The 20,575-nt window shown below is 30.0% G+C and overlaps 1 long non-coding RNA gene across 1 annotated transcript in view; it reads left to right on the top strand.

Moving 5' to 3' along the window:
* Positions 1-17,367, top strand: part of LOC130450920 (uncharacterized) — a 45,242-nt gene extending 27,875 nt beyond the window's left edge. The window contains exons 3-4 of the long non-coding RNA XR_008910645.1: positions 10,784-10,957; positions 15,622-17,367. This is a non-coding gene — a long non-coding RNA (uncharacterized LOC130450920). The remainder of the gene's footprint in view (positions 1-10,783; positions 10,958-15,621) is intronic.
* The last annotated feature ends 3,208 nt before the right edge of the window (positions 17,368-20,575 follow it).

Genomic DNA, 20,575 nt, shown 5'->3' with positions numbered 1-20,575 from the left:
CTACACTGTATCTTGACATTGTGCATTTCCCTTTTGGAAAGGGATAATGATATACCTTATTAACAGTTAGACTGGTATGTGCCTTGGATGTTTAAAGTACCATCATCCTCTTTGTGAGAAATATAATCCTTATAAAAATGTCTATTGAATGTGTTTTATGCACAGAAAGAAGATAAGATCTTTTGGAATATAATTTGATTGATATCAGGTTTTAGTTGAAGTTTATTAGGACATGTTTGTTCACGAGAGCATTTCTTGTGGGGGATTATTGCTGACGAATGGACAGTCCGATTTTTTTTTATTCAATAACATACCCTATACGATAACTTCATGATGACTTTTATAAATTATAATCCCAACAAGAATTCCAAACATTGAAAACATATTTCTGTCAAGAAACAATAGATAGGTAATTACGTTATAAGTTTTCTTATTTAGATGAGTTAGGTTGAAATGCCTCCATGTATATAAAGATTAAAAATTTAAAGTTTAGTTTTTAAAAAGTTTAACAGAAGATTAAGAAAATGACGAGAAATATCCCGATAAATGAATGAAAAGTTAGCAAATCAGTTCAAATAATAGCATATACAAATGAAATAGTCTAATAGCAAGAAAAGAGAATAATTGAACCGAATGTTTAATATAATAGGACACAAAACAAAAAGGGAACAATCCAGAAACAAAATGTACCCGATGAAAAGCAAAACACAAAAGTTTCTCGAAATCAACATTGTATATTTATGGATTAGAATAATTCGAATGCTATAATATACAGAAAAATATATACATATATATATATATATATATATATATATATATATATATATATATATATATATATATATATATATAAATATATATATATATGGTACGGCAGACTGTTTTATGTTTTGATGTTTCGTTTCTCTTTTGTTTTTTAACTGATTGTAGTATCTGTTTATCCTTTTCTTGAATATGTTATTTATCATTTTTTCCGGTTAATTATTTTTTTTTCGATGCAGTTTATGCTTTTTGGATAGCGAAGCATCTAAATTTATGATTTAATAGATGGATAGATCTATCAGCCAAAGTTTATCAAGGAAAAATTAATTTTCCTTATTAGAACAAAGTTCTATTTTAATTTTATTCTAATTTTAATAATCAAATATAATATTTTGATAAAGACTTAAAGAAAAGTCGAAACGTCAATTTTTATCTATCTTTTAAAAATCATTAAATACCAATTTTCAAACAGAAGAGACTTAAAATCAAGAACATTTAGTATTAATATATTAAAAGGTCTAAGAAATAAGAAATTTATATATATATATATATATATATATATATATATATATATATATATGTATATATGTATATATATATATTAGAGGCTTCGGTAAATCTTGCTTTGTAAAATATGGGCATGTTTCGAATACTAAATCTACAAAGTGTAAATATTTTAAAATAAAGAACTATTTTTACTTATTGGCCTGCACTATTTATTCACAGACTTTTCAACAATTCTATTGTCAACAACTACTGACTATTGCTCCTTTCAACAATAACATTTGTGACTAATATTTATTACTTTATTGCCATGTATAATTTTCTTACGTTTATGCGTCATACTCTTTACCTAAGAGTGCGGTAGGTCTAACGTATAACAATACAAAGAAATCAATAATGACAATATACTGAATTTATTGTCACATTATAGCATAAACCTAAGATGTTTCTTCCACGCTTTAACGTCTATAGCAATATTTTCAATACAAAACCTCCTTTAATTGAGAAGTGACGTTCAACAACAATAGAAAAATGAACACATGTTTCGATTGTGCCTGTTTAAAATTGTCCTCAACAGAACTAGTCCAGTCATATTTTTCAAATATATACTGGTCTTTTATCTGTAGTTCCACACCCATAAAGAATAATTTATTGTCCTTGATTTGTTGGTAATGTGATATACTTACATCAAGAATAAAATAGTAAATTACACTCGTAATAAATTTTAGGTATTCAGAAAAATTAATATTATTTGATGGCACTGTAGCTCAATAAATATGTAGGTATCTGCAAAAAGTGGTTGTCGATCTCTGTATGTGGCAAATCGTTCCAAGCAACTAATAACTTCGTGAATTTATATCGCCAGAGTGTTTGATTTGAAGTTCAACTTTTATGAGCTGGGTAGCTACTTCTAAACATTGTGAATTATTGAAATTTGAATCAAATTCACTAATCTGGACAAATATATTATCAAGGAGGAATATCTCCATGAAGGAGCTATTCTCAAAAAACTTGACAGATGGCAAGTAGAAACGCAAATGGAATTTAGAGTAGTACGGAGATTGCCAAAATCACAAAAATACTTACTTTACCAATAAATAGCGGAAAAAAATGCTAGGACAAGTGCTTACGTTTTAATGAGATTATATCAACTAGGGCATGTATGTATAGTTCGGGTTATCATATACAATACCACCAAAAAGAAATAAATATTGTGTCCCCCTTGTTTTACTGTGGCATTGGGAATGTAAAGATGTTAATTTTTCATTTCGTACACCCCAGGTATAATGCTCTGCATAGCAAAATATGCATGCTACAATCTCTGCTAAACATGGTGTCTTTACGCGGTAATGCCTCCAAAAACTCCCACTACACGTATTCCCACGTAGGTTCATGTATTCATTAGATCTTCATCGATTATGTCCCAAGTGTACATTTTCCTTCGTGAATTATTCCAATAATTGATTTCTTTCCAAATATGTCTACTGTTGTCTCTATTGTCCTGTGACCTATTCCACGCTAGGATTGGGATCCTAATCCTAAAGTTGACTACTATTTTCTTTCTGGTCACTGGCCCTAAATAGTATTTGCTCTCAAAAACGATAGATAAACTCAGGTTCTCGTGTTTGTTTGTTTTGACGAAAAGTCAAAACAAAATTCTTTATTATAGAGAAGTTGTTGATGTATCCAAAGTGACATAAACGAGTTCGTCTCCTTAGAAAATAGTTTTTTTGACATGCGAATTCACGGAAAAGTTGACATTGTATTATCAGCATTTATTAATAGAATCAATTCATCGCCGACGGATAGGATCTGCTTCCATTATCAGCATAGTCATCGACCAACCTCCCACATATTATCACGTCAATCGATCGATGAAAAATTGGCAGGTATATTGAGAAAAGGTTCATTATTTCAAATTGATATCTATCTTAAACTAACAGCAACTTTGAATATGTTCGAAAATACGTTGCACTATTTGAGTAATTTTAGAAGAGATTTTGAAAGTATGGGATTATATTCTAAAATATGAATTTTTCCCTCTAGTTAAGAAACCATTGCTTACCGACATTTCCGGCAATGACACAATATCTACATATCAATTCGTCCTATTTCCTATTCACATAATAGAAATAACCATCCGCAAATATCGTTGTTGTTGTCGTACCGGGTCATGTCGATGTGTGTAAAAACGCTTTAACTTTGATTACAGTCGTACATCCAAAAAGTTTTACGTAATTGGGTACAACTTTTGATTCAATATCCTCCGGGGCTTCATATTACACCTACTAGCTCGAATCAGAAACAGCAATTGAAGAGCAAATATCGTCACGGTATCTATTCCAATGGAATGAAAAGTATTATAAACGTTGGGGATTTAAGGACCTAGCAAAGGAAAGCAAACATATGTAAACAAATTCAATTTTACTGAAACTGAAAGTGTATGGTGTGGGTGGATAATCCCTTTTTTGTAGTTACTAGATTCAGGAAATTACGCTATAAAGTTAGAGTAAACACTCAATCATTTCTGGAACATACGAATTGAAAATGGATTATCCTATTTTTTTAGAAAACACCGTACAGCGGCTGCAGACTATTTCTCACCAAATCTTCCACTGATTCTATTTAGAGACAAATCATTGGTACATTTTATTACTTTTTACGATTTGAAAAAGTACATTTACAATAACCATTTACTAGAATTGTTGACAATAACATATCTATATTTGGTTACCAATAAATGTCTTATAGTTTTAAGACAGTATGTTCTTTCATAAGAAATTCAATTTATGTTTCATGTGTGGGTTTTATTGCACTTTAAATCAGATATCTAAATTGAATTTAATTGAAACTAAAATATTAAAATCCTAATTATACAGTTTATGAAATTAAAAGTAATTAAATTAACTTTATGAGCACATCTAGAGATCTAGCTTTACAACTCATACTAATTTATAATATGTCGTACAATGATATGCCATCTAAAAGTCGTATAGTTTGCCTTTTTCAATTAACAATAAAAATATATACAGTAAATGTTTCTTCGGCGACAAAAGGTTGGTTAAATCCAATTAAGATGAAGATTTTTCCAAATATGAAACACTAAATATCATCAATAGGATCATTAAATAAACCAATTCCAAGATTCCACTCGTCAAGCTAGCATAATACTTTGCTTTCGAGATATGAGTTAGGCTAAATATCCATGTAGTCCCAGCTTACATATAGAGATTATAGAATGTCAATGTATGATTCCATCTTAAACAAAAATATAAGTTTTCTTCAGCCTAAAAAATATGTTCACAATTTTTCATTCATTGTTATTATTCAGTTGTTTTAATTCTGTTAGAACCAATTATGAATATTTTTATAGATATAATCAAAATAAGCTTAATGAAAGTAATAGATGAAACAATACTATCTGAAAACATAGTTAACACCAGAATAAATGAAGAGCAAAGCAAATTATGAGGCATTAAACTCTTGCATAATAAATAAACTGACGATGGTCAATAATTGAAATTTTTATTCTAACACATTCTAACAAGTACAAAACTCAATATTATACTGATTAAAATTGTACATAACACCACCAATGACGACAATGAATCTGTAAAATTCTTGGGGCTTGTTGTAGACAATTCTTTGAAATGGGAGTTACATATTGCTGCTTCATCTAAAAAATTAAGATCTGCCTGTTTTGCACTAATATCAGTTTCCCAAGAACTAAATTTATTCACTTCTATAACAGTTTATTATGCCCTTATTGAGTCGCATCTCCGATACACTCTTCCCTTCTGGGGTACGTGTGGTGCGACCCAATTTGAGCGAATCTTCAAACTACAAAAGAGAGCTGTTAGATATTTACTCAGACTAAATAGCAGGGCTCACTGCTGGGACTTCTCTAAAAGATTTAAAATATAGACTCTTCCTTCCTTATTCATCTTGGATTCCGTTTGCCTAATTCGTAAACACGCTCCTCCAATTTTAGAAAGGTCGTGTCCGCTTAGGAACGACCTTTACCTACCTACTCCACGTTCAGAATTAGTTAAGGGCTCAATACTTTACAATGCAAAAAATACACAATCATTTGCCAATTGAAATTAAATCTATAACATCTTTTCCCATATTTCGCAATCATTTGAAGGCATATGTACTGGAAAGTGCCTTCTATTATATAAACGACTAATTTTGATTCGGAGTATGACTACGTACTGTTTTAATGTTGTTATTGATTTTTAATACAAATTATTCCCTATTTTAGGATTGCTGTATAGTTCAGACATTACCTGGTTTAATTTTGACAGTATATACATGTAATGTATATTATATATAAAAATTTTGAGATGTTGATTTTAAAATGTAATTTCATAATTAATTGTAGTTTTCTTGCGTGAACTTTATATTTAGATTTTATTTTATTGGTGTCTTTATTTAGTTATTCCGTTTCTTATTTTTTTACAAGCTATTGTCTGCAAATTGTAAGCAGTTTTTTGACAATAAAGCATTTCTTTCTCTCTCTATCAACTTTTTATAGATTTAAAGCAAACTAATGATTATATAAATAAACAAACGTTGCACTATTTTTTAAATTACCTTGAACAACAATAAGACTTGTTGAAATTGAAATAGTTAAGTTAAAATACAGGTTCTCAAGAGTTCTCAAGAAACTTAAGAATCAACACGGTGTCAAGACAAGCTGATAGTCTGTCTATATTCTTTTTAACTTTGGTTTGTTACATGTAATGAGGAAAATTCTAGTTGGAGGAAAACAATTATGATCTGAACTGATCTTTCCAAGTTTTTGCATTTGTTGATGATGTGGACTTGAGAGAAACGTGCCCAATTAATGACTGCAGGTATGTAAAAGAAGTGGCCCTTAATTGGGGGCTTAATTAACAAGGGAAAAACCGAATATCTTCTAATACACAGAGGAAAAAGAATGGCCATAGATGCAATAAATGCTGAACTTGGCTTTGAAAAGATGACGGAGTTTGGATGTTTTGGATCAATCCTCCTTGAAAAAAATGAATTTGACTCGAAGATTAATGCTGGGCTGGTTGTTAGCAAGCGATGCTACGTACTTTTCACTGATTAAGTTACTAAAAATCCTCTCTATTACCTGGAAACATTGAAGTTATATGAAAAATAATAACACCTACTGTCAGTCAAAACTGGGTCTACCACTTAAAAACAGGGTGAAGTGCTAATTAGGCAAATTCCAAGAAAAAAATAAGGATTCGTGAAACATGGAAGTATTTGGATAATTAGAATTAGTTTACAGTTAAGTGAGATTTACAGAGAAAAAGATATGAATAAAAGTTGAAAATTGGAAAAAAATAGGCCAGGAATGTGTCGACTAGAGAGCCGAAGATTGAATGAGTGAGAATTTATGAGTTGAGTCAGGTCTTAAATTTTAAGAATTCGATTTAATTATTTCTCCAGTTATATGGATGTTTACTTAAAACCGTCTTATTTAACGCTCAAGCACACAAAAATATGTGAATAGTCTTATCTAAATTAGATTATTGTATCAAGTTTTGTTAAAAATTTGGAAAATAATGACAATTGAAGAACGTTATAATTCGGGCTCATTTCCGTCTTCGATCGATCACTGGGTATATGCAGTTAATGAGCAATTCGTATTATTTATTACTGTCTACATAACATGTATCTAATAATATGAATCTATGGAATGGAATTTCGATGTACTTCAGTTTTAATATTATTATTTTACAACTAAAAATAAGTAAAAGAGCTGTTATTGCTTATATGGTTACGTCGGACGCATAAAACTGAAACATATTCAGAGACTTTTAAACCAGAAAACGTCGTTTAAATAATAAAATTCAAGTTAAACGGTACGTAAACGAATGATATTTTATTCATAGATTTTATGTCAAGTGCACGATCGTTTTTCAGTTGGATATAATGTCCATACGGTTGGGCGCTGACAAAAGTTCAAGTGGTCAGCTTTTAGAAAGAACCCCTTAAAATGTCCTTTTCCCAAAAGCTTGACTTCCTTTCTTTATAACCACTCTTTTCCATTCAAAGGTTACCCAAATATATCTTGAATGCTACATTTGCTTTTTATTAATCTGACAAAAACATTGATACATACATCCACTTATTTTAAATAGGAGAAAGAGGGAAAATCGGTTAGAAATTTACCAAAAAATTAGTTACAAAGAAATTAGACACTGTTGTGACTAAATAGCGGATTTATATGCGAAAAATTGTAATGCAATCTGAGCATAGATATGTATATGCATTCAAAGTAAGCACTAAAATTCAAAAAATGCACAATTTTTATATATTTTATGCAATAGGTTACAATTTTATTACATTTATTTAGATATTTGATATTATTCTAATGAAACTCAGAATATATTCTATTATAATTTATGACAAGGTGTTTTTGCAAGTTGTTTATGGCCTTTTATATGACAATATATTTTTATGATTCGAAAAACTCCTTTCAACATATACCAAGGTAACTGGAGCATACTTAGAGTGAACTAAATCTGAAAATTCTATACCTACATCAATTTCAAAGTATCCATTCATAATTTCTTAAATGTATTCGAGAGTTGTGAAGCCACAGTTTTTTTATAAAATGTATAAATATTTTATATTCACTAATATGAAATTCGGCTGAAACTTTTGATATATTTTTTCAAATTTTAACGAATTCTACGAAAAATATTTTTCGCTGAATTTTTTCTGGTTTTCACTACAAAACTGAATCATTTTGATAAAGGTTAGTTGATTTGCCAATGAAGTTTTTTTAATATATTTTATGCACTTGTCATAGAACTGTTTCCAGTATTGAACCTTAAAAGCAATTGATTATTTGCTAAGAAATAAAAGATTGCTGCTTCCAACCAAGTTCCTCATCTAGTCAACACTGGTTAGTAAAGATACACTCGGCATTCTTTTCCTGTAAATCTGAATCTGTAGAGGACTACTGACAAACAATTTTTTAAAGCTACTAATTCGTACATTCACATAAAAAAATTTACATTCACAATAAATAAATGTAGTTAGTAGCATAAAATTTCTTACGATGCAAATATGGAAATAAAACTCTTATTGTTTGAACGACTAAGAATTTGATTATCAATAAAATGTAGATTGTTAAGGATAGTGAATTTATACTGGTTTTCATGATTTATTGAGTAACAATAGTCACTGACATTTTGAAATAAATATGAGGGTGAATGATATTAAGTAGTATATTGCATTTTAATCGTTGTCGTATGTCAGGCTGAGGTCTGTTATTATAAGCCAAACATACTCTTTGTATCGCCTTTTTCAAAGCAATTTATCATTTAAATAACAACGAAAGAGTAGTTTTCAAACTTACACTTTCAAACTGGTAATTACGACTCAATGAGATTTCAGCTGCCTGCGATTTTACATTTCCACTTCAGCACGCCCATGGAATAATTTGTCACGTAAATCAAGAGGGTTAATTTGATTCTAATATGTTTAATAACAAGCACAGGAAACAGAAATGATTTAACTAGGGACTTTTTTATCGATAGAAAGCAATTATTTTCAAATAAAATGCAATCGTTGGCGGTTAACTGGAACTAATGATATATCAAATTTATTTTAATTAAAAGGGTGAGATATCAATTGGTATTTGTTCAACATTCACTAACTATGAAATAGAAAGCGTTTACTACAATAATTATTGTTACAAATACTTTCGTATGTAACACATCATTCAATAAGTCGTGTGACTAACTAAGAAAAACCTTTTTTTCCGAAAATGTGCTCTTCTTCAAGAGCAATACAATCATTCCAACGCTTTTCTAACTTCTCGATGCCATGCTTGTAGAAGGATTTGTCTTTTGCCTTGTAATGGGCTTCAGTTCTAGCAATTGCTTCTTCATTTGAGCTGAATTTTTTCCCGACGAGCATTTTTGGAAATTAGCGAATGGCCAGTAGTTACTGAAGGATAAATCTGGACTATAAGGTGGATGAGGAAGCAATTAGAATTAAAATTCGTTCAATTCAACCATCGTTGCCATCGAATTGAGAAACGGTGCATTGTCTTTGTGATACAATGGTTTTTTTTCGATACATGAAGCCGATTTTTCTTGATTTTTGCATTCATACGATCCAACGCAGTTGTTTGTTCATTTTGGAGATAGTCGATGAACAATATTCCATGTGCAACCCAAAATACTGAAAACATAACCTTCTCAGCTGACTGTTGTGTCTTTGGACGCTTCGGACATGGTTCGCCGTCTGTAGTCCACTCAGATGTTAATCGTTTTAATTCTAGAGTGAAGTGATGGATCCATATTTCATCCATTGTCACATATCGACGCAAAAAATTTGATTTATTACGTGTAAACATGGCCAAACATTGCCCTGAATCATCAACACGTTGTTGTTTTTGATCGATTGTGAGTAAATGCGGCACGCACTTTGAAAAAGCTTTTTCATTTTTTTTATATACATGGATAGAGTCACTTTTTTGATTTGGAAAATTTTGCTTTTTTGATATCGAGTCACAGCACAATCACTTAAAATTTGATTGAAAATTTGTTTAGTCGATTTTATTATCAAATAATTAACCGTATCAAGCAATCAATACTAATTTTTTTCTTAGAAAACTGTTGATTCGTCGTTGAAACTCATCTATAAAACTCCATATATAGATCTAATCTTTTCTTTTTTTCGAGATTTGGAAATATATCTAAGGGGTACACCGCATCCAGCAGAATTTTTAAAGTGGTCTACGAAACAAAAAAAAGTGCGGGAACCATTAAGATAGGAGAATATAGTTTTATGATCAAATTACGAATAAACAAGACACAATCAACATTAAATAGTATAGAAAATTTTGTTTTCTGTTGAGGTAAATCGATAAATCGATATTAAGCGGATGGATCCAAGTTGCACGAGGAAAGGCCATGGGCAAGGAATGTATGAAATCAAGCTACAGGAGCAATATTCGCTGACGAAATTCACGATTGGCTAATTTGTTTCTTACCCTATACATGGTAATGTTGCGGATAGAGACATCTACTTTCAACAAAATGTACGCGTTCCCATGTCACAAACATATTCCTGAGTATCTTGATTTTGTGAAGATGGATAAGTAGATGGGGCGGTGGAGGTTTTTAGACAAACCGGCAATTTTCGAGGATATGAAAGTTCGAATACGACTGTGAAAATTTTTCTGCCGTTTTCAAATCGAATTTCTATCACCTTTAGGATATTGTCAAATAGTCAATGAAAATTAAGATTATCACATTTGATTACTAATTTTTCGTAACTTTATTACTATTAATTATCTTATAATATTACCATTTAACAAAATCAGCAATGATTCATATCTCTTAATTTATTATTGTATGCAAAATTGTAAATATTAATAGATGGAGGCAATCATTTGAGATAAATCAATATTTGAACTACTGAATTTATTCCAAATTACAGACGACTTCCTTTGTATATGAAAGTCCGACTGAGAATAATGAATTTTCCACTGTTATAGTTTGAGGTTGGAATGTACATAAGCGTATCATGTGTCAAGGGTTTGAAGAAACGCTAATTGACGGAAAAATTTAGAAGAATGCAGTTTTTGACATTAACCATTTGTACGTCTTGTAAACAACACTAATTTGAATCTTCATTATGTTATTGACAATAATGCATATCATAATAACAGGTATGTATTATACTCGTCACTAATATTCACTGATTTTTCCAAATTGGTTACCTCATCAACAACTATGTACTAAATTTTTTTTACTACTATTTCCAAGCACTTTTTTTATCATTTTGAATCTACTCATTTTCCTCGCAGCATAGCTCCTTACTTTCAGTCAAAAAGCCGGAACAACTTCCATTCACTGTTTTAGAGTGGAAGTTTAGTAATTGTATAATTTAGCCCTTCTATCAAAAAAGATTTCTATCGTGCCGCAATATATGAAAAATCATACTTCAGCGATGTAATATAATTGTGACAAAGTGTGTTTATATGTGCTCCATTCGATACAGTAATATGGCGAATTATCCATAGATTATACCAATCTGAGATCCTAGAAAGCCATTTGTCAAAAACTTTCTTCACTGTCTATGACAGTAGTAAAAAGTCTGTAATACAGAAGAAGCTCTTAGATAAGTAGGATGTGACCTCTATGGATCTAAATAGTGTATAATTTGAAAATTATCTCTTTTCTGTACTTATCTCTGAATCTACATTTTTTTAAAATAACGTCTCCGATCATATAGTATCAGCTTAAATTGTCTATTTGAAATTGGCAAAACTTTATAAGTTCAATAATTTTACTTGTATTTGCCTATTTTTTCATTTATTTTTAGGACCTTTGGCAGTATTGATTTCATCATATATTCGACTATTTGTATTTTGCCTCAATTTTTTATAAAAAACTCAAAAAGTTTCATAAGGATAATTCTCAAAATTTGTTTTGTTTGAAATCTTCTAAATTGTATATTAGTTTTAGTTTATATTATAAATTTCAATCACTGGTACATATTTATTAATATTATATGAAATTTTCAAGTACAGAATAAAACGGTTATTTATGCTTACGAAAAGCGCTAATTTGGCATTTTCGGCATAAGTGGTGGAATAATCTAATGTGATTCGGTAGTGAGTTACAATTGTCTCGCGTAGCACATAAAACACTGTAAATTAATTACTCCACTGAAATATTATGTAAATTATTCGGAGTAACCCTTTTTAGATTTACGATAGGCTCTAAGGTGTCGACAAACTAAATTGACTGTGATTGTTTATGGATTCGTATGTTAATTTATGGCCGGTCAATTGACTGAAAGAGTTAGGCTATCTCTGTATCTAAATTTTGGAAGAGATAAAATATGTAAATAAATATTTGCAATTTAAACGACGTCTTCAGATAAATGTATAAGAAGGTTTTCTAAATAAAGCGGGAATAATACGCGAAATTACGGCGACAATCTAAATCACCTTATGAAAATCATACGTTTTAAAATTTGAAAGTTATATTGAAAATATCTTCTAAAAGGTTCTCAATAAAGAAGGATTACATATGATATATACGAATAGGACTGGGCTATATTTCTGATATATACGAGGTGTGGTTAGTAGGTAAATCGACACTACTACAAAAAAAGTACTCATGCACCAAAGGTTAGCGACTGTCAGCTGTTTAGCTCGTAGCCTACTCTCTCGAATGCGTGTCTGTAAACAAATCAGTGTAGTCGTCGCTTTCGACGGTTTTTTTATGCTTTGACATAAAAATGAGTAAGAATAGAGCAACGGATTGTTGTGTATGGCAATAATTGTTATCCGCGTCCACGTGTTTTTGAGTGGCTTAAGCGTTTTTAAGATGGTCTAGAAGATGTTGAAGGTGATTCACATCAGGGTCGCCCTTTTACGTCAAAAACGGATGAAAATATCGAAAAAGTCGATTATCTCGTCGGCTTAGTATTCGTGCCATTGCTGACTCTATACGAATTGACAAAGAGTGTGGACGGCAAATTTTACATGAAATATTCAGCATGCGAAAAGTGTATGCAAAACTGGTATCTCATTTGAAATAACAAGATTTTAGTTTGTTGAAACTGTGGCGCGTGTCTTGAAAGAACTGACAGAAAAAGATTTCCTGCACTGATTCGAACAATGATTCGCATGGAGCGATATAGGGAGGAGTATATATTGAAGGTGACAATAAATAAGTATACATAGTATCAAAATAAAAAAAATATAGCTAGCAGTCTCTTCATTTTAAAGCCACACCTCGTGCTTTCGAACCAAATGAGATGCAAATATAAATCTTTTCCTGTCAATATAGGGCATATCATGTGGAAATAGTATATGAATTACTTTTCACGTGCTGTATCTTTCAGATATTGCACCCTTGATGACACCACAATAGCAATTGGAATTCTTATCAAAAAACCAATGAAATGTTTGAAGCTTGGTTTATGCAGTCAAAATTAAAACTAAATTAAAATTAACATTAAACTAAACTTTCTTGTTAATTTTTTGATTTGTGCAGTTAATTAAGAATAAATTACTGGTAAACCAATAGAAATTCCCTGTATAAGTCCTTTTTGTTATAAAAATGTAGAAACCTCCTGACACTGTCTATCAGTGTATCATCATCTAAAGGACATTGCTAACTTTCAAATATTGTCCTTTCCTGTTTTTTTGATATCAGTTTTAAAAATAAAACACCACAGCTCAATAACGCGAAGAATATTTCCATAATCAAAGAACAAGGATGTTATAAACAAAACAATACCACAAATACAGACTGATTTAACGTATTCTGTCCTCATAACCTCACAAAATTAAGGAATTAAACTGATAAGTTGGCGAACTCTTAACGAACGGTTAATTTTCTTCATGAACTACAAGTACCAATTTTGGCTGCATAAGCTAAGCTTAAGTCGATCAAATTATATAAGATGAAACTGAATGAAAGTTTAACCATTGACATTCAAATTACCAATTACAGGATTAAAAAAAAGAAGATCAAGAAATGAGAAGAGCTAGTTTCCAAAAGAAGTATTGTTAACAATTTTTAAGTTGTTCACGGACAAACTCATAAAATATGAAAAGATAGTTGTACTTGTTTAAATATATCTTTTAGTGAAAGTAACATCCAAATAATTGACAGGTCTTAGATATTGTAGATACATTCTCAGAGATCTGTAAAAAGGTTCTCTATCAGATAGCAAAGAAAAGCCTAAATCATGTCAGTTTGAAGCTATCGAGTTTGTTGACAATACTGACATTTTGCAATGGTTCAAAGATATTCAGATAACAGATTAGAACGAAAAATAGTGCTCGATTATTGTACATATTTCATTGCATAGTATAAATCAGCTATAAAGATAGATGTATGTAATGCCACGGTTTGCATAACTTTCCTATTAATTGAGGACCAAAAGTCAAAAAGGGTTTGTAATAGAAAAACAAGCCGCACCACATCCTTATTAACTCACATAATTTAGTGTGAAAATGCGAAATTTTTTATACAAATTCCTCGTATAGTGGGACCAATCAGTAAGAATACAGTTTCGTATATTTGAAGTACTAAGCAGCGTAGAAATTATTATTGTTAATATATTCTTTTCGAACCACTGTCATCTGCTCTATAATTGCCATCTCTATGTCAGGAATGGTGACACCTGACAAACTGTTTATTTTATTTTCGGGAAGAATCACCGCATGGTGTTGAATCTAGTGATAGTGGACCCACACAATGGAAGGAAACATTGACCGTGATGATGCTAAACATTGAGAGGATACGTAAGAGACTTTGACAGGAACAATAAATCAGCGTTATTCGTTAGGAATCGATAAAGGCATCCAATGTTTCAATGAATATATATACCATCGATATTGTTCAATATCTGCGAATTTGGGAATATATGTTAACTGGTGTTGAATATGGTGACTGATATTGTAGTATTTAGCATTATCTAGATGCGAAAACAGCTTGACTTCTCCGGTAGCATGGAGGGAGTTCTAGGAAATATCGCTGATGGCTGTTGCTCTTCAGTTTACTGCTAAAATTCTATTCTTTTTATGTACTCGCGCTGTTATTTTCTTTTATAGAGAGCCTAGGTCTCTCTAGATAAATCTAATATTTGTCATACTATTGTAAGCATCAAATTCTGTAATAGTTTGCATACGAGGTGTAATCAAAAATAGCAACAAATTTTTTTTATCAAAAACAAAGTATCAAGATAATAAAGAATTTGAATGAATATCATTGAAAGTATTTACTTTGGCTAGCAATACACACATCCTAGCGTTAAACTTATATCTTGAAGTATTTTTGGAAATTTTCGTTTGGAATAGCTTTCATCCGCTCTGTCGTGGCTTTCTTAACGTCAGAAATTGGATCAAAACGTTTCCTTTAAACCCTTTTTTGCAAAAGAGTCAGAACAAGCACTGTAATGATGAAAAAAAATGATAGTCCATTTTCCTTTGTTAATCGTTCAAATCGAAAAGCTTCTTCGACCATTCTTTGTCTTTTCCTGACTTATGTAGTTAAAGCAGCTGTAGTAGTAGACTGAAAAGAAAAACAGGTTAACACATGTCACTGCTTCTATAAATACATAAGGTTGTATAACACAGTAGTTGAAACAGACAAGGGTGATTAATTGCTGCTATAAATATTCAGTCACCTAATTTTTTGATCCTACCTCATATATTCATCTTAAATTCGGTTACTTCCACAGTACACATTTTTGTAAACATAACCTCTTTATTTTGTGGATATTTAACTTAATTTTTCCATTTCATTTATTAATTTCGCTTTTAAACTGATTCAAAATAAACATAAAATTCTTTTTTGTTTGCTATAGAAAATATTCAGTGAATTATGCAACGTACCGCTACTGTTTTCGTCTTGAAGATTGTGTCATTGAGGGCAGATCATTTTGGAGAGCTAGTTGACTATTTCTTAGGCGCCGTAAATGGGAATCACGAACTTCAAACTGGAATGTTATGGCATATGCTCCATCACTAACTGAGATTTCACTTACCCTTGAATGGACTTTTCTCATTCGCTTACAACTTTATGATTGTGGAAATGATAGTAGTTTTATTTTTATCTGCGTGTTTGTGAAGAAGGCCGCTGTCAATATATCCAGTAAAAATATATAGTTGGAGATACATGGAAATGAAATGTCATAACAATCAATGATGGAAATGTCTATGACTTTATATTAATAATTTCTCATTCTTAAGCAGATATACACAGAAAAGACTAAAATTTGTATTAATACTAAACAATCATTATCTATCGATAAAATTGTAAAACTTGGAGATTAGAATAAGAACTTCGAGTAAATTCCTTCATAATATTTCAATAACTATAAGATGTTATATACTAAATACGATTAACAATATTTTTAATGAAACAATGACAAAATTAGACACCAAAATGTACTATTGTTAATATATGTATTCGAGGTTTCGAATACCTTTGTATACATCTTTAAGAACTGAAATTATGGTCAGGGTACAATTAAAGTGTAATAATAATGAAAATTACTGACAAAAATTAGTTTAAAAGGCGGTGTTTTCTTCTCAAAATCATTAAATATACGAATTTCAAAATCAATATACAAATTGACGCTTTATACAAATATTGAGCTAATCGACTCTGGTTGCTATGGAAATTGTCAATATATCTAACCTATAAAAATTTTATGTGATTCATAATCTAACCAATTAAAATTATAAACGATTTCTATAGAAACCATATATCTATCAAGCGTGAATTTGAATTTTGATGTTTGAATTCTATAAATGTAATGATTTTTTAAAAAAAGTACAAAATATATATTATTGTTATACTTCTATACATATTTTTAAATTTTACTTTGACCATAATTTCTGTACCTGGCAGAAAATGCATTATTGTCAAAAAAGTGTTCACAATTTGTAGACAAGAACTTGGAAATAACCAAAAGACTCACACAAATAACTAAAAAGAACACAAATAGAATAAAATCTAAATATACAGTATGCGCACGAAAACAACAATAAATAAAGATATTTCTTTTTAAAATGTACATGTGAAAATTTTCTATATGTCGTTAATGGTGGTGTTATTTAGTACAAAAGTACATATTTTTTTATGATAAAACTTTAGTTTTATAAAAGTTGAGGCAGAAAAGATTAGAATCGCACCCAAGAGAAACTAGTATCGTCCGCAAAAAGATATATTTACTGCTGATGTCTAGATAGGCAATATTGTTGATAAACAGAACAAGCAAAATAGGGCCTATCAGGTACTGAGCCTTCAGGCACTCCACATTCTATTGCTCTGTAAGAATACATCGTTGTATCAATTCTTACGAAGCTGACGATGATGATTACAATGGTATTGGAAATATTTTAGAAATAGTACATGGTGTTCCTATAGTAACCAAAACCAATATTTCATTATTTGAATTTTGAATCCTATGAATTTAAAAATTTTACAAGAATTTATACAACTTAAAGCCTCCACAAATCTCAATTGATTATTGTAAGTAAAATTTTATTATTGTTATACATTTATACATATTCCTTAGCTCGGAAAATATATTAAAGTTAGTCCACTTTGGCGTTTCATTGCCAAGTTCTCAATATATATATATATATATATATATATATATATATATATATATATATATATATATGAATGAAGTTATCAAAAATATCCATTCTAGTTATAATCGCTTGCATTATATTATAAAAAAATCAAAAGATTAACTTCAGCAACACACTAAATTTTAATCTAATTTTATTATACCGATTTTATTTTTGTTAATAGAGCAAACTTATTAACATTTCCTATTTAATTAATATGACTTTTTCAATACTCAATAAATAATTAGTTTATGTTGGTCTCAGTTTTGATAGTACATTTAACTTGAAACCCGACCTTAGTATACGATTGCCAATAACAAATATAAAAAAGATTTTTCTCTCAGTCAATAATTTATTCAACCAGTATAGCGACAGCTTTCGAATAAACACACTACATATAAAAGTGTAGATTCATATTGGTATTGAACCTATGAATTAGTATCCATCTCTAGTACACATAAAATCGAATATTTGTCTTAATATACCAACATTTTTAAATATGTTTTCCTGTACAGTTAGAACATGTGATAAAATGGATAGATTTACATAATCTGCATTCCTAGCAGAAACATTCACATGTTTTTGTGAAAAACTATATGTAATCTACATACATTTTAAAATTTTGTTGTACTTACAACAAAGAATTTGACCTTTCAAATGCGGTGGAAATTTTAGTTCTTTGATATTATTTCCTTTACATTCATTGCCCTTCGAAACATTCAAACTGGCCATTCTTCTTTATTAGCCAGTGGCATTTCTCGCAATTCTTTAGACAGGATAGGAAATTTAGTTAGTATCTAATTTAATCTAAACGGATAATTTTGATCATAAAAACGATGGAATCAAAAGAAACCATTAATTCCTCATTTTTTAATTTCGCATGGTACAATGGTTTGGAAAACTGTAGACATAGGAGGTCCACTCCTAGTATATTTTAAATTTATTTTCTTTTGTTTTGACTCTGGATTTGTTGGATCCACCAATGTCATTCATAATTACAGACATTGTATTTCTCATTGTACAGGGAATACTGATGGATAAAAAAGTATTTTGAAAAATTGGATAATTCTCAAACGTAGAGAAAAAATTAGTTGATTGTCCTCATCAGAAGAAGAAGAAAACATGAGAAATATTTTTCCAGATGTCCATATAAATATTTTCTATTTGATATCAGTTAATCGAGGAAAGGTAATGAATGTTGATGATATTTAACTAAAGAAATGTATGCATAAGATAGTTAGATATTCCCGATACATAAATAATTTGGTATTCCAGTATCAGTGGTAATAATTCATCAATATTTTTAAAGTAAATATATTTTCCTAAGGTTAGATACGTCTCTGACACGAAAATATCCACTTTATATTCCAAGTTGAAGTTTTCTGAGCATACTTCAGTAATTTTTATCAGTGTTATAGTCGGTACAGTAACCCAGAATTATACAAATGTGAATATTATAATAAAAAATTTATTACTGTTTCTGACTCATCTTGCTTGCTGATATTGTCAGAAGTCAATAAACACGTTTATATCCAATCCAATATTAAGTGATAAAATCAGAACTATAAACATTAAATTGTATAACTACGTTAAAAATATGTATTATATTCATATTTGGGACTTTATTATTATTAATTTTACTTTATATTTACTTTAAATTTACATATCTCTGTGATTAATATTATTTGCAATTACTAAGGGAACCCAAATATGCAAATGGAACCCAAAATTTGCGCATAAATATGCATATCATTTATGCCCAAAAATGTTGAATATATGCAAAACAAAACTCAATATATCAATTTTTGATAAACAGGCATTTCAATTTTCTTACACAGTTACTAAAATAAACCCAAATAAGCATATATTCGTTAGTTATAAAAACATTGAACAAATAAATATTTTTCTTGTTCTTGTTCTTGATTCAAAACTTTTCTCCCTTTTTAAAAACTACAATTTAGGAAAGGAAAACTTCTTTCCACCTCAACTGATGTAATAGAGAAAATTATCTCCAAGAACAGGCTCTTATACAAATCTTGCCACCGTCAGTGCATTTGTTTATTCTATCTTCAGAAAAAATGATTTGAAAATGAAAAGATTTTGCAGTATGTTTTCGATAAAAACACCTATGAATAAATCTGTGGTTTCATCAATACATATTTAAATTTTAGTTTTAATTTCCTGTTAACTTTGATTTTTAGGAATTAACGTCGTTCCTTCGTAGTTTCACCATCATACACTGAAATTGCAATACTTTTAAAGAAAAAATATGAAATTTTGATTACGTAGCTTGAACAATGGAATATTTGATGTCATTATTGCTTGACATAGGTTTCGGTTCAACATGTCTTGTTCGTTTAGCTTTTTAAACATTGTGTTAATAAGGGTTGTAACACGTTCCCAGATTCCACCTTAACCAATTTAGGAATATGAGTAGAAGTTTTCACATGTATGTCTATTTGAAATTTTTATCGCAATCAAAAAATTAATTATATCTAAAATCAACAATCTCAAAACTTAGATATGAAATTCTAACAAATAAATTCACCACCAAGGGCCCGAATGATTCGAAAACGGCCGATGTCTGTTATTGGTCCACATTAATAAATAGAGATAGAGAACAAATCAAAGCTGCAACCCTGGATATTCTCTATATCTTTCATTGTGTACGTTACTAAAAAAAACTTGTTTTTGTAATTTTCAAAAATATAACACATATTGACATATTTCGCATAATACTTTGTATCGAATATACAAAAATTATACTTACCATGTTATGAACGCAAAACAGTAAACTTTTCCTATATCCATACATAGTTCTATGTATGACTCAATTGATATTGATGCCGAGCTGTCTTTAGTTATTTCACAAATTAAAATTACTAAAATACTAAGCGCAAATAGATGTTATCTCTTCAAAAACACAAACTAAATAAGAGAACTAAATAAGAATCGACAAAAATTGATCCACAGCCTGTGCAGACAGCCCAACCAAACTCAGGGTTGGGGGTTTGAAAAGATTGGAATACCTATACCTTTCTTTGAACCTATTGATTACCTGTTTTAATATTAGTTTCTTAATAACTGCAATAAAAGATTTAGAATAGAAGACTTATAAAACTATTTTTATCTTGGAACAACTGCGAAATTTACTTTTTACTAAGTATATAAGCAAAT

This window comes from Diorhabda sublineata, chromosome X, assembly GCF_026230105.1.
Source record: "Diorhabda sublineata isolate icDioSubl1.1 chromosome X, icDioSubl1.1, whole genome shotgun sequence".
Lineage (NCBI taxonomy): Eukaryota > Metazoa > Arthropoda > Insecta > Coleoptera > Chrysomelidae > Diorhabda > Diorhabda sublineata.
This window is presented reverse-complemented; position numbering and strand designations above follow the sequence as displayed.